General features: G+C 36.8%; 1 long non-coding RNA gene across 1 annotated transcript in view; it reads right to left on the reverse strand.

The window, feature by feature from the left end:
- LOC132522954 (uncharacterized) overlaps positions 1–14,803 on the reverse strand; it is a 413,938-nt gene that overhangs the window by 312,158 nt on the left and 86,977 nt on the right. The window contains exon 4 of the long non-coding RNA XR_009541389.1: positions 12,744–12,842. This is a non-coding gene — a long non-coding RNA (uncharacterized LOC132522954). The remainder of the gene's footprint in view (positions 1–12,743; positions 12,843–14,803) is intronic.

Raw genomic sequence — 14,803 nt, forward strand, 5'->3', positions numbered from 1 at the left:
ATAATCTGTGAGAAATTTTATCAGCTACAGAAAATGCAGCTGAACACACGTGGACTTCATAGCACAGGACTGGTGTAGAAAAAGGAGGAGGGGGAATATAATATTCACATGGACAATGTGCTGTGGATTCTTAATTATTTAGTCTGGTCTCTTTTTGTCATTAGATATTGTCAGCACAGTGCCTAGTCCTCTAAGATTTTAAGGGCCTATAAAATAATTGAAAACAGAAGAGAGTATAATCTATAAAATATAAAATAAAAGTGCAAAGTTCAAAAAAATACACAACTAAAATATGTGTATAACATTACATCACATGAACGAATTGCAATTGAACTGAACTTGTAATATATATCTATACAACAAGTACATGAGCTATATTTATGTGTGGAGTAAGTAGGAAGTGTACCAGAGTGACCTATGGATTCCTGGAGGCATCCTTGCATTGAATAAACCCTTGCCAGGTTCTCAGCTGCTGATTCTGCCACCTCTAGATCCTCACATTCAGTCCTACTGAACTGCTGTCCTGCAGGCTCGGTATCACCGGTTCCCAGGCCAAACGGGACTCACAAAAGCAAAAACAAAGGCAACCTCAGCCTCCCCAAAAGTTGAGAGTAATATTAAATTATTCTGGCATGGGGTGGGAGTGGTGCAATGGTGCAGGTAAATGCTGGGTCTTATGCTGTTCCCCAGATCCAAAAGTCCTATTTTTATTTCTTATCCTGAGACAGGAAGGTGAGTGGGAGGGCGCAACCATTAAAAGAATGACATAACCATTAAGAAGAACAGAATACCACAAAAAACGGTTAGAACCTACTAGGCCCAAGATGGTGGAAGAGTCATTCAACTTCCAACAGACCTTGAGCCTCATTATACACTCATTGTAATACATTAGCATATGCTAAACGACACACCCACAGGTGCCATGACAGTTCTGAGGCCAACAATAGAAGGCCAAAAAGTGGATGGTGCCCCAATTCCTGGAAATCCCTGCACCCACTCCAAGATATTTAGAATATTCTTCCCATTCGTTAGCTTATGAAATTACCTAGCTCATAAAAACAACCATTCCCACACCTCAGGGCCCTTCTCACTTTCTGAGATGGACTGCATTCTGTCTGTGGAATGTGTATCTCTCTGAATAAACCTGCTTTCACTTTACTATGGCTCCCTCTTGAACTCTTTCCTGTGTGAAGCCAAGGACCCTCACTTGGTGGCCTGTCCCAGGGACTCACTTGAGACCTGGGACATGACTATCCTCTCATGCCCCATTTTTCCTACAACAATCCTTGGCCACATCTATAAGTCTAGTACTTAGCACTGGATTTCAACTCTGGTTCCCAATTGAATTTCTTTTTTACTGATGAGTCCTCAGTAATGCAGATTCTCTGAGAAGCTTGGTGCTAATGTACTGTGAACTCTTGTGCTCCAAGTCCCACACTGTGTCCCAATCTGTAGTCAGGGTGAAAATTTTTTGGCAATCCCTTTCTAAGTTACTATTTGGATGGCCTATCTACCACCACAATATCATTCCTCTTACCTGACCTCTTTTACCTCCTATAGAGTCAGAACATGGCCCCCGAAGCTCTGTTACACCTGGGCTATAGCAATCCACAGATCACTCTAAAGTTCAGCTGCTGCTTTTTGGATCTCTGGAGATCTCCATTCATCTAACCCGTGATGGGAGAGGATGGTCATCCCTATCCAGCTGAATCTCTGTTCAGTCAGGCTCAAATGCATTCCTAGGATAATAGCAGATCCCAAGCTTTACCTATTGCTGTACATAACACCATAAATAAAAAGCATGATTCAGTGACACCTCCCAAGAGTAGATGAACTGAACTCTCTTCTATGTTTTGAGACATGTCTTCTGCCTATTCTCCTTTTTACCACATTTTGGGAGCACATCAGTCACTCTGCTCCTTGAAGCGAGAGGCATATTCTTCTAATATTCTTACTAATTTCTTGAGAAAAAATTTTGAACACTGATATCTAAGGCTTTTTTTTTTTAAATGGGTAACATGGTACTGTATAAAGTAATTTTTTAAAATGTTCATTAAAGTTAATTAGGCTTGGAATTCTAGAATGACTTCCTAGATCAATGCATAGTGATTTAAAAAAAAAAAGGAGAAGACAAAGAACATTTTAAAACTTTTGAAGCTCTGAGTTACCATAGTTGTGGACGGTATAAGGAATACTGTGGTAAAGAAATTTCAAGAGAAAAATAACTCATTAGCTCATAGCAGGGGTGAAGTACGGGCCTTGGATAGGGAAGATACTTCTTATATACCTTCTTAACTGAATTCCCTTGACCCTTTCCATTTCTTACATGTGATCATTAGATAATATACCCTTTTTAATCTCAGAAGGGCAGAAGGTAGCTTGATTAATTGGTGTAAGGTAACTTAGAGGGTTGTGGTTTTAGGTAGAAAAGATTCAAATAGTCTAAACACACAGAAAACTGGATCCTTTATTATTCAGCTCTCCATTTTGGCTTAGGATATAAGTCAAAATGAGTAGGTAATAAAATTGGATACAGTGCCCATGCACTGCAGAGTATGGTTAGTTTAGGGTGCAAATGAAAGTACAGTTACAAGAACATTGACCTGAGGGCCTATTTTCTACCCCCTGGTGTTCTTTTCTGGTTTCTTTAAAGTACGAAATATTAGACTTCCCTGGTGGCACAGTGGTTTAGAATCTGCCTGCCAATGCAGGGGACATGGGTTCGAGCCCTGGTACGGGAAGATCCCACATCCTGTGGAGCAACTAAGCCAGTGCACCGCAACTACTGAGGCTGTGTTCTAGAGCCCTCGAGCCACAACTGCTGAGCCTGCATGCCACAACTACTGAAGCCCACATGCCTAGAGCCCATGCTCCACAACAAGAGAAGCCACCGCAGTAAGAAGCCCTCGCACCACAATAAAGAGTAGCCCCTGCTCGCTGCGACTAGAGAAAGCCGGTGCGTAGCACCGAAGACCCAACGTAGTCAAAAATACATGAATAAATATTTTTTTTTAAAGCACAAAATATGATCAGTGATATTGATACGAGGTATGCTGGCCTCCAGTGTTTTATTTTACTTATTTATTTTTATTTATTTTGTCTGCGTTGGGTCTTTGTTGCTGTGCGCTGGCTTTTTCTAGGTGCAGTGAGCGGGGGCTACTCTTCCTTGCAGTGCGCGGGCTTCTCACTACGGTAGCTTCTCTTGTTGCAGAGCACGGGCTCTAGGTGCATGGGCTTCAGTAGTTGTGGCACGCGGGCTCAGTAGTTATGGCTCATGGGCTCTAGAGCTCAGGCTTAGAAGTTGTGGTGCACGGGCTTAGTTGCTACATGGCATGTGGGATCTTCCCGCACCAGGGCTTGAACCCGTGTCCCCTGCATTGGCAGGCAGATTCTTAACCACTGCACCACCAGGGAAGTCCCAGCCTCCAGTATTTTATACCTCAGCACAGAGGATATTGCTGAGATGTGCCCTGCTGTGACAACTATGTCCTACATAAATGCATCTAGACTGTTTTCCACATCTTTTTATGTTCACAGAGAACTGAGTTGATCTTACGAGGTTTTGAATCTTGTATGTGTATATGTTATAGAAACTCCAAGGCCACTGCAAAAATCTCTAAGTATACTTATATACTTTTTTCAAGGTAGTATTATTTTCAAAAATCAAAAAAAGCATTTTGTTATAAATAAATGAATAGCAGAAACATTTCTTTTGCACAGTTCTGAGATAAAAAATTTCAAATGAGTTCAGAAGAGACAGAAGAAGCTGATCAGAAGAGAAATAAATAAGTAAACAATCAAACAAATAAATACAACCACAATAGAATTTTCTCTATTCATTAACATCATGTGGCAATTTAAGCATTTCATATGAGAAAAGTAGTATCTGTTATTTGCGATAAACATTTCCAGTTTCTTTCTTTGGGGGGCAATCGCTTTTTGCAATTACTTTCTTTGTTAACACCATAGAAAATAAAGACTTCAGGAACAAAAAAGAAAAAGGGAACTATTTCATGTGTATTATAAATTTAGGAGATGATTTATATACATCTTTAAGATAATTTTTATAAAGCAACTTTTGAAACACATTTTTCAAATACTCCTTTGAGTAATTGTGTATCACTTTAGAGTTTTACTTGCCATACTTCTAAAACAGTCTCTAAATATTTGCAAGCCTAAAAACAATGTATAACAGTATTTATTATTAGCCACATTTTGGAGACAAAGCACTTAACTAGATTTTTATACTGAGGAGTAGAATTGTGAGCAAAATAGATTATTCTAACTTTCTTCATTTTAAAAAATAATCAAATGTCACTCTTTCTCTCTAGCTTGTCTTTTTTCTTTTAGCCTCTTTTTCCATTTTTTTTTTCTTTCTTTACATAAGATTGGCAGAAAATGTAGTGAAGGAAGAGACAGAGACCTGGAGACCCTTTAGAAAGAAAACTGGCAATAACTACTAAAACAAATACACTTTTTTATAACTGGCTGAAGTCGATAATTAAGCAAAAACTCTCAAAAACTCAAATGGAGTTTTTAAGTCATATATGTTCTGAGGGGAGAGAGATTTCAGTATTTTGGATGTTAAATAGGAAGCTTTTTTTTCTTTCTTTTCATTCTTTTTTGAAGTTTCCACTAAAGAGCTATTGTTGATATTTAGGGCATATTCCCAATTATTTGTTTCTGGCCTAATGTGGCATTTAGTGACACTCACAGTACTTATTAATAGGCAGAACCAATGCTGCGTTCTCTAGTGAATGAATAAATAAATGATATTTTAAATACATGGATGGCCTACTAATTTGGAGAGAGACGAAAGACGAGGGGAATTTTACTACAAAGAGAGAAGAGTAATTAACAATGAATAATGGGAAAGAAGTTAGAGGAAGTAATGATAGAGAAAAAAGGGAAAAAAATGATAAGATACAGGACAAACAATATTAAGGAAGTGGGCCAGGGCTTGGATAAAAAGGCAGAGGATCCTATTGTTTTTGTTCAAAAGCTCACAGAAGGGTGGTGGTGCTCTCATTGCCCAGGTCTTTTGTAAGATAGTACAGTTGGCCTTCGCACAGCAACAGGGTTAGGGGCACCTACCCACCATGCAGTCAAAAATCTGCGTATAATTTATACTTGGCCCTCTATGTACTGCAGTTTCACATCCTCAGATTCAACCAACCCCAGATTCAACCAACCTCAAATCGTGTAATACTGTAGTATTTACTACTGAAAAAAAATTTTGTGTAAGTGAGGTGGCCTTGCACAGTTCAAACCCGCATTGTCCAAGGGTCAACTCTAATTCTCATTTTGAGAAACACTACACTATAATATAGTATTGGCCTGTGCAAATTCCAAAGAATTTGTGTGTATGTGTATGTATTTATGTGTATATACGAAAATAAAGTTTAATTTTACTTATCTAAGTATAGAAACAACATCATTATATAGTAACTATTCCTGAACTTTTGCTAATTTTAGTTTGCATCACTAAAAACAATTTGGTCATTTAAAGAAAACTTTAAAGGAATAATTTGGAATTTAAAAGCAAATATGTTGTATACAGCCATACCACCCTGAACATGCCCAAACTTGTCTAAAAGCAAATATGTTGAGGACCCAGCTATCTTTATGTACAAATGTATGTCAAATATTTAGAAAGGAATGTGGAAGATAGAAACAAAAAAACTTAAGAAAATCCAGTACTATGCAACGTTTACTAAGAAGGCAGAAAACTCTGTACACTTCTATACGACCTGTAAATCTATCATTATTTTTAAATAAAATTAAAAACAGAAGAAAACAGGGTAGATCCACATTTTCTTAATGCACAATTGGACTTGAAGGTGAGAGAACTCACCAACAATGTATGCCAAGTTCACAGTGTTTGTGATAGATATTTATACAAGAACAGTTTAAGCCGCTACATCTGCCACATGGACAAGAAGGCTTCAACTGTTGCAGAGAAATTACAGGAAAGCTACTCAGAAGAACTTTTATTCATTTAAAAAGGAATTCAACTCAAAGAGAAAAGTTTCTAGGTCTATGAATATTTCCAATAAGTTTTGGAAAACTCATTAAGGGATGTGGTCAAGGTTAGGATGTGAAAACACTAGAAAATTCTCCTTTCATACAACAAAGTAATGATATTTAAAATTAAAATATTCAAATAAATTGTAATGCTATAAAGTAAAACAACACAGCCTCAAGAAAAATAAAGTTTTCCATGGACTATAAATGTACAGAAGTAAACTAAAGATGGAGTGACAGGGCACTTGGGTAGCAGAAATTGAAAAACTTATGAGCGGCAGAGGTCTGAATCAAGACTGACTACTTGAACAAAGGAGGCTGAAAATAAGTGGGAAATGCTGCCCACGGCTAGAGCTGATATCAATCAGTGTACTTGTGGTTGTAGGAGAAATCACTGCAGACAGAGCTTGAGTCAAGTCACCCTCTCATTGAATAACTAGAGCTGGAATAACAACAATAATAATACTGTGAGACAGAAACTTTTAGACACTGATAGAACACCTGAGTCTGCACTAGGAGTCCACTGAGAGTGCCCACAAAGCCTATGAAGAGGAAACTGTTAAATGCAAAGATTGAGGGGAACATTGCATGAGAAAATCTTCCCACAGAATTAGATCCTATCAAATAAATTTCCAAACTTCCTGAGAAAAACTATGAAAGGCACCAACATTTCAGAGCAATTGTGATACATTAGACTCACAGAACAATCTCTAAAATGTCTTTAAAATCAATTATCTCTGTAAACTGTAAAACAAGAGAATAATTCTCCAAAGAACAAAATAAGACATTAACAGCAGATATCTATAAATTACAAATGCATAGACATAGGTTTACAATGCTTAGACAGAGACCATATATTGTTTAATAAGTAGATCAGGCTTTTACATTTGTAAATAACCATATAGGTGCTTATATAATATCCTTGATTTTGCTTCTTGACCCAAAGTCTAAAATATATTTTTATATGACCGCTTAGAGAAAAATTTTGCCAAACCTTGGTAAAATAGAATAATAAAGCATATGTGACTTTGGTCAGTTTAGAGGAGAAAATCGTCAAATCTCTTGTTGAGTTAAATTTCCAACAGTTTCCAACAGACCAATTAATCCAGGTGTTCTAAGTAAGCACAATCTGTAATTCATCCCCAAGTGTCTACACTAAGGAATTCTGTTACTTAAAATATGTTACAAAAGTGGATCAGTTCCAAATTTGGATTGTACCAGCAATTTTGTTTTAGGCAGGGACTATACAAATTCCTCCAGAAGCAAGGTAAACACCTGCTCTCTCACTTGATACAAAGCCTAAGTACTTGGCAGGTTCAGATGATCAACACTGCTAACACAGATGCCATAGATCTTGACTTCAGGGAGCTTATTGATCCTGTTTCACTTGGCATACATCAGCAGGTCAGGATAGTCTAGACACTACACGTAGTGGCCATATAACTGGTTAATGGTTAATACCCCCCAAATTTTCAGTGTAAAATGCTGGCTTGAAGAATTTAATAAGCATTATTTCTAAATGAAAAGCCTCAAGTCTATTTTAAATATTTCTAACAGGAGCATCTGGATAAATATACAATTTGCTATATCTGCAAATTAAACCAAAGCTGAGGAATATAATACAGAACCACACTGTGGCTATTTACACTTGAATATAAAATTAATAAAATTTAACAAAATTAAAAATTCAGTTTCTCATTTGTATTAGCCATATTTCAAATGCTCAGTAGCCACATGTAGTGGTTACCATTTTGTACAGCACAGACATAGAAGATTACCATCATGGTAAAAATGTGTACTAGACAGGGCAGTTATAGAAGATAAACTAAGATTCAGACTGAACTTAATCACATCTAGAAGCAGGGGTAAAGAACCAGCTGAATAAAAACTTGTTGACTTGGCTGATAAAATACATCTGACTTTGGGTGTGATGTAGTGAGTACAGTTGTGAATATATTTAGTTTGAGTACTTTTGGTAAATAACTATGTGGAGATGATTAATAAACAAGCAGAAAAAAAGTGTGATGCTCAAATTTCTGAGGTTGAAGACAAATAAATATTTGGTTATTACCTTCTAGGTTTTAGCTGAAATTGTGAAATGGTTTTACTTAGGACTGGAATAGAGAAGAAAAAGTATAGGTCATGGATAAACCTTTGAGAGACACTGTGTCAGTCACTAATCTTTGTTACTAACAACAGAAAGCACTGCAACTAGTTTAAGGAGAAAAGAAATTCAGAAATTAAACTCAAAGAACACAGGTGACTTCTAGTGATTCAGGCTTAGAGACTAGGCAGCCAAAAGTTTCCTGACTATATCACGAGAATGGACAAGCAAAAACCCTGACACTTCAACTGGCATCACTGGCACCGGCCACAGACGAGGATCTCCTTGCCTTGTGCTCGTAGGCTGGATGCTTCCACCTTCATCCTCACCCAGCCTTGTTCCTCACTTCCCAGTTAAGTCTCATATAGATGCACTTGACTGGCAGAGCCTAATTTCCATGTCTATCCCCTCTTAGCTTCAAGGCCAAGACAGGGTTTTCTGACTTCTTCCTTAGGGATGCACAACTCATATTGTATGAAATGTACCAAAACATGAGATGTATTTTTAAAATCAGCAAGAAATCTTGACTGAAGTTCATGATAATATGGGTATGTACATGTATACACTTGGTAAAGGAAGAATGAACAACTAATATATCAAAAAACTTTAGAATCAAGAAAGCCAGGGGACAAAGGAGTTTTAGAAATGAAGGGTGAGTTGCCATGTCAAATGCAGTAGCAGGACAATTGAAGAAACAACTATTTAAAATTTAAGTTTGTAAAGGATGAACTAGTTGATGTTAAGTGATGAGCTCTGTGGGAGAAAATGACAATGTTATATAAAAATTAATTCTGGGAAAAAGCTCATTTCACTTGTTTTGTTGGGTTACTGGATTAATGAACCATCTACTTTGTGGTGGTGGCATATTACATGAATTATCTAATTGCATCTCCACTTCAAACCATATTAACTCCCTTTGTATAGATAAAGCAAAACTGAAGTTCAGAGACATTAAATAATTTGCCCAAGGTAACAAAACTGGTAGGTACTAGAGCTGGGCATCAAAGGAGAATACACTAACTCCAATGCTCATTATCTTTCTATTATGTTTTGCTGCCTAATATTATTAGACTTTGACCTCAGCAGGCTGTATGCAAGTATAAAACTATCTGAAAGAGCAAAAAAGAAAAAAAATATGGGCTGGATGTTAAAATAAGTTAATTGACAGATGAATGAACAACCAATTTTCAGAGAGTATTAATCAAGTAATATCAATTAATAAGAGATGACTCAAGATAAACTATTTGGTTCTCTGCATATATTGCTGTGTTTTTACAATAATAAAATTGAAAATTTGGGAGATAGCATGCTTAATCCTGTTATTGTTTTTTTTTATTTTTATGTCTCATATACTTCTAATTATGCTATTCTCCTTTATTGTACTTTCTGTTTCTGTTGTGTTGACTTAAATCATGGCTTTGGTTTAATTCCTAGTTGCATCATTCAACTACAATTGACAGCCTATTGATTCAATCAGTGAATAATTATTTACTACCTACCATGTGTCAGGCCTTTTGCTGGGTGCTGGGAATATAATTAATGAGCAAGGTAGTTATAGACTCTGGTTTCATGAAGTTTGGGTTTCTAAACTAATGTTTCCTCATCTATAAGGTGGAAATTGTACTCTACACTTAAAATTGTACTGTGAATGAATGAACAGATGCATCTAAAAAGATAGCACAGTTGTGACTACCTCATTTATTTATTAACTCACTAATTTATTTACCCCATTATAACCACTGTTTCTGTGTGCTTATGTTTTATCTTGGTAATTTCTTCTAAGTAAGCTGCTCTAAGTACCTGGAGTTCTGTTCCTGAATCCCAGATTGTTCTAACTCTTGTAACTAAATATTCCTGACAACCTACTGGCCTAGCACTCTGGTTATGGTGTGTCCGGGCTGCCCTATCAACTAGATCTACCATGTTGGGTGCAATTTCTCTTTACCACTTGATGAACTTCTTTGAAGGGCTAGTATGTCTTCCTCTGACTTAACAATAAATTCTTCTGAATCCTTTCATCTTCTGCCTCCACAAATGCCCCATTTTTAAAAAAAATTATTTTTAACTTCTTTATTGGAGTATAATTGCTTTACAATGGTGTGTTAATTTCTGCTGTATGACAAGGTGAATCAGCTATACATATACATACATCTCCATATCCCCTCCCTCTTGCGCCACGTGTAATAGACATTTTAGTTGATATTTTATATGTTTTGATTTATTTAATGCCTAGAAAAACTCTGAGTTTGAATACTAATATTGCAATTATGTAGATATGGTTATTATAGGCTGAGATGTGTTCCTCTAAAATTATTATATTGAAGCCCTAGCCCCAATACTTCTAAATATAAGTGTATTTGGAGATAGAGCCTTTAAAGAAGTGATTAACTTAAAATGAGGCCATTAGGGTGAGTCCAAATCCAATCTAACTATTGTCCTTATAAAAAGAGGAAATTTGGACATTAGGATGCACACACAGAGACAAGAGGACGTAACAATAAGGTGGCCATCCACAAGCCAAGGAGAGGGACCTCAGAAGAAACGAAACTTCTTGACACCTTAATCTTGGACTTCTACCTCCAACACCAGAAAGAAAAATGTCTGTTGTTTAAGCCAGACTGTTTATGGAAGTCCAAGCAAACTACTACATATGGTAAATAAAGTTCTGAGTATATGTACTTTGCTCAAGGTCAACCAATTAAAAAAACAAGTGGGAATGTGATTCAAACACAGATCATTTAATCTAAGTAAACACTTTTTTACATTATGCTATGTTGGCTCACATAAACAGTGGCAGTAATATCATCAGGTTATTAAATGTAACACTTTGCTAACATTGACTTTTAAGATATTCCGAAGGGATGGGCTTCCCTGGTGGCGCAGTGGTTGAGAATCCGCCTGCTAATGCAAAGGACACGGGTTCGAGCCCTGGTCTGGGAAGATCCCACATGCCGCGGAGCAACTAGGCCCGTGAGCCACAACTACTGAGCCTGCGCGTCTGGAGCCTGTGGTCTGCAACAAGAGAGGCCACGACAGTAAGAGGCCTGCGCATGGCGATGAAGAATGGCCCCCGCTCTCCGCAACTGGAGAAAGCCCTCACACAGAAACGAAGACCCAACACAGCCAAAAATAAATAAATAAATAAATTAAAAAAAAAAAAGATATTCCGAAGGGAGATCATGACATTTCCCATATAGAGTTGCATATGTGGTGGCTGAGTAAGGATGAAAGAACTGACAAAATGGCCCACCTTTCAGAGTTCACTCCTGTATTACTAGTCTATGGTTCAATGTTTCCCTCTAATATCTGCTAGGCATACAGACATCCTCAGTTTTTCCAGCTGATGGGGTGACTTGTCCATGAATAAAGAGAGATGCTGATTTTCAACTGCTATTATTTCTTGTCTTTAATTCATCAGAATGCAAAGGGTAAGACCGATATCTTTTCTGTGATGTGTGCTATAACTTTCACCTGCCAGTTTTCAATCGTCATGAACAGTCAATCAGTCCACAGTCTAAGTTGAAAACTGATTACCAGCAGGCAATTTTTTATTATCTCTCATCTAACCTTTACTATGTATGAAAAACTCAACTCTGATTTCACATTTTTTTGCAATGTGTTTTGGGCTTGTAGAAATGTCCTTGAGCTTTGCCTATTTGTGTGGGTGTCAGCATTTTCAGAGACATGATTTACAGAGGATAGAATCACTTTCAAGAGTGTGAAATTCTGAGTCTACAGCCTCAATAAGACAAAAGTGAAGAAAAGGAATAAGGGAAAATCTCTTGCATCTATAATTTCAAAAGGCAAATTAAAAATAACTCAGAATGTTCACCCAGTAATTACATAAGCTGGTATTTTGTGATTCAAGTTAGTAATCAAAATAATGTAGGTGAAACCTTCTATTAGAAAATAATACATCCTTCAAACTGAGATACTGAACTGCACCCAACTGCAAAAATAAAATGTCCTAATGAAGCTAAAGTTGAGATTAATTGCTTTCATATATTCATTTTTAATGAAGAGTAACAATTGACTTGACAGGCTAATTATTATAACATCCTGGGTCCATAGTATGTAATAAGAGTTATAATGTACCAGTCAATCAAAATCTTTCACTTCTGTTATTGTGCTTGAAATCCTCAAGTTTCTTTGTTTGTCATATTAACTAGATAACATATGGAAATTACTAAAGGTGTTATCCTCAAGAGAGAACAGAAGGATGAAATATTCTGCTCATATTTCTACTGAAATTGATGTTGTGAAATGGCTTCGGGTACACTGAGCATAAATTCTTTCCAATTTTTTAATAATTAGTATATTACTGTGGGACATATCGAAAGGGAAATTTTGATAAGATTCACTAAAGCTCAGTGCATTCTATTGTTAGACAGTATAGGTTCTTGTAGAATGGAGAGAGATTAGATAAACTTTACAATATAACCCCCTAATATAAGGTATGTTGGAAGATACTATGATATATAGAAGTTATTCCCGATGTTGCTAGATTGTTTTAACAAAATTTTTCAGTAGCTCTGTGTTCTCTCTATATAAATTAGAGAAGGTATATTTTCTGAGGAATTTTATTTTTTAAGAGCTTATATTTAAAATTTATTACCTGAATGTGTGTGATTCTTCCTTCAGCTGCAATTCAATCTTTCTGATGTACTCGCCCAATCACGTTTGTATAGTACCCTCACATTTATATTGCGAGACCCTGCCAACAAAACACACAAAGAAAACTACAGTGAAAAGTAGGAGTGTGAAGCAATTAGTCCAGAAGTCAAGCACATGAAAGGATGGAAATTGAAAATCCTGTTTAGCAATGCAGTGTGGGTGAGAACTCAAGAACAGTTTTCAAGATGTCATTGAGGTACTACTATGATAAAACAGTGCTGATGTACTTATAAGAGGTGTCTGTGAATCATACCTGATGGGAAGAAGTTGAATTTTGTGCTTCATCTAATCTAAGATACCATCAATTATAAGAGTACCACTACCATATTGACTGACTCAACACTTTCTTATCACTTGGAAATTTTATAATTACTGGAAGAGCTTTTTATACATATTCTAATAAAGATAGTCATCATATATCTCTCTTGGTTAGATGTCTATAAGGAAAAAAGAAAAATTGATCACATGATTCCTAAAATTTATTCCCAACTCAAGTTTTCTGAAATATTCTTTGACTTGATGTAAGAAATGTCAATATGTTCTTCACAGTGTTGTCCCCTGGATCACCAAGAGAATCGATAATGCAGCATTCTTAAGAGTGCTGACTATTGTCTTTGTTATTTTCTCCTAAGTTGCTGGCAATTCTTTGTATGTTGATGCTGTTGCTTTGTTCTCTTCACTAAGATATGTCAACAGGTTATCAAATAGCAAACAAAACTCCTATACCTCCCACATTTTTTTTTGGACTGAAACATGGAGGGGTTGCATTTGTCTTCTCCAATGATCAGGAACAGTAGCCAAGTTCGTGCATGCACAGAGCATAACCACATCCTAAGATCACCAGATCAATAGTGAACATAATATGCCATCAAATATTAAGATGCAGCTCAATTTAAGACATTAAAATGTGAAAAACAGGGGCTTCCCTGGTGGCGCAGTGGTTGAGAGTCCGCCTGCTGATGCAGGGGACACGGGTTCGTGCCCCGGTCCGGGAAGATCCCACATGCCACGGAGCGGCTGGGTCCGTGAGCCATGGCCGCTGAGCCTGCGCGTCCAGAGCCTGTGCTCCACAACGGGAGAGGCCACAGCAGTGAGAGGCCCGCGTACCGCAAAAGAAAAAAAAATGTGAAAAACAATGTCACTTAAAGTCGAAGAGTATAATAGGCTCCACCAGGGTTATTCCATTCTTCTAAACACTTCTGAAACACGTTCTAATTCTAGAAACAACTAAGAAATAGAATTTCTGTAATTATTCAATTTTTCTTGCTCAACGTAAAGAAATGAGAAAAGATGGGTTCTGTCATGGGACACCAGATAAGATGCCACTTACTGTAGCTCACAGAGTTCCAGTCATTAGTCTTCATCAAAATAGGGCCCTTTTAATGGAAATCCAGATCCAATACAGTACTTGAAAATGATCACATCATATTATTGGATGGTGGTACATGCATATCTACTAAATTATTAAAGCAAACTCTTCAAATAAGAACAAGGATAATGGATTGGCTTGATTCTGATCACATACCCCTAATCTCTTCTCATTAGGCTGCTGTTAAAAATACACTAGCTATGAATAAATAAATAAATATCTCAGTCCTGTGTCTTAAAAATTTGCCTATCTTTGATTTTCTTGTATACATTTCAGGGGATAACAGATACACTTTGCAATATAATGTCTTATTGCAAGGTTTTTACTACATTAAATATAAAAAGCATTGCTTTGCTCCTGTTCTTGATTCAGTTGTTTCTTCTGATCTCAGGACTACCTTAACTCTACTTATTTTCCACTCTCTCTCTTACAATGCTTCATCTCTTCCCCTCAGTCTTCCCCCCCCCAAACTGTACATCTGTCTTCCCTAATGTATTTCATCTTTGTCCACTTTTTCCTGGAGAACTGGTCTCAGTCTATCCAGTCCTCCAAGCCAATGATTTCTAGACAATTTCTAGACTCTAACCTTCTATCAGTAAAATAATTGTATGTGGAGGTACAATCTGTGGGTG

The sequence above is a fragment of the Lagenorhynchus albirostris genome, chromosome 7 (genome assembly GCF_949774975.1).
Source record: "Lagenorhynchus albirostris chromosome 7, mLagAlb1.1, whole genome shotgun sequence".
Taxonomy (NCBI): domain Eukaryota; kingdom Metazoa; phylum Chordata; class Mammalia; order Artiodactyla; family Delphinidae; genus Lagenorhynchus; species Lagenorhynchus albirostris.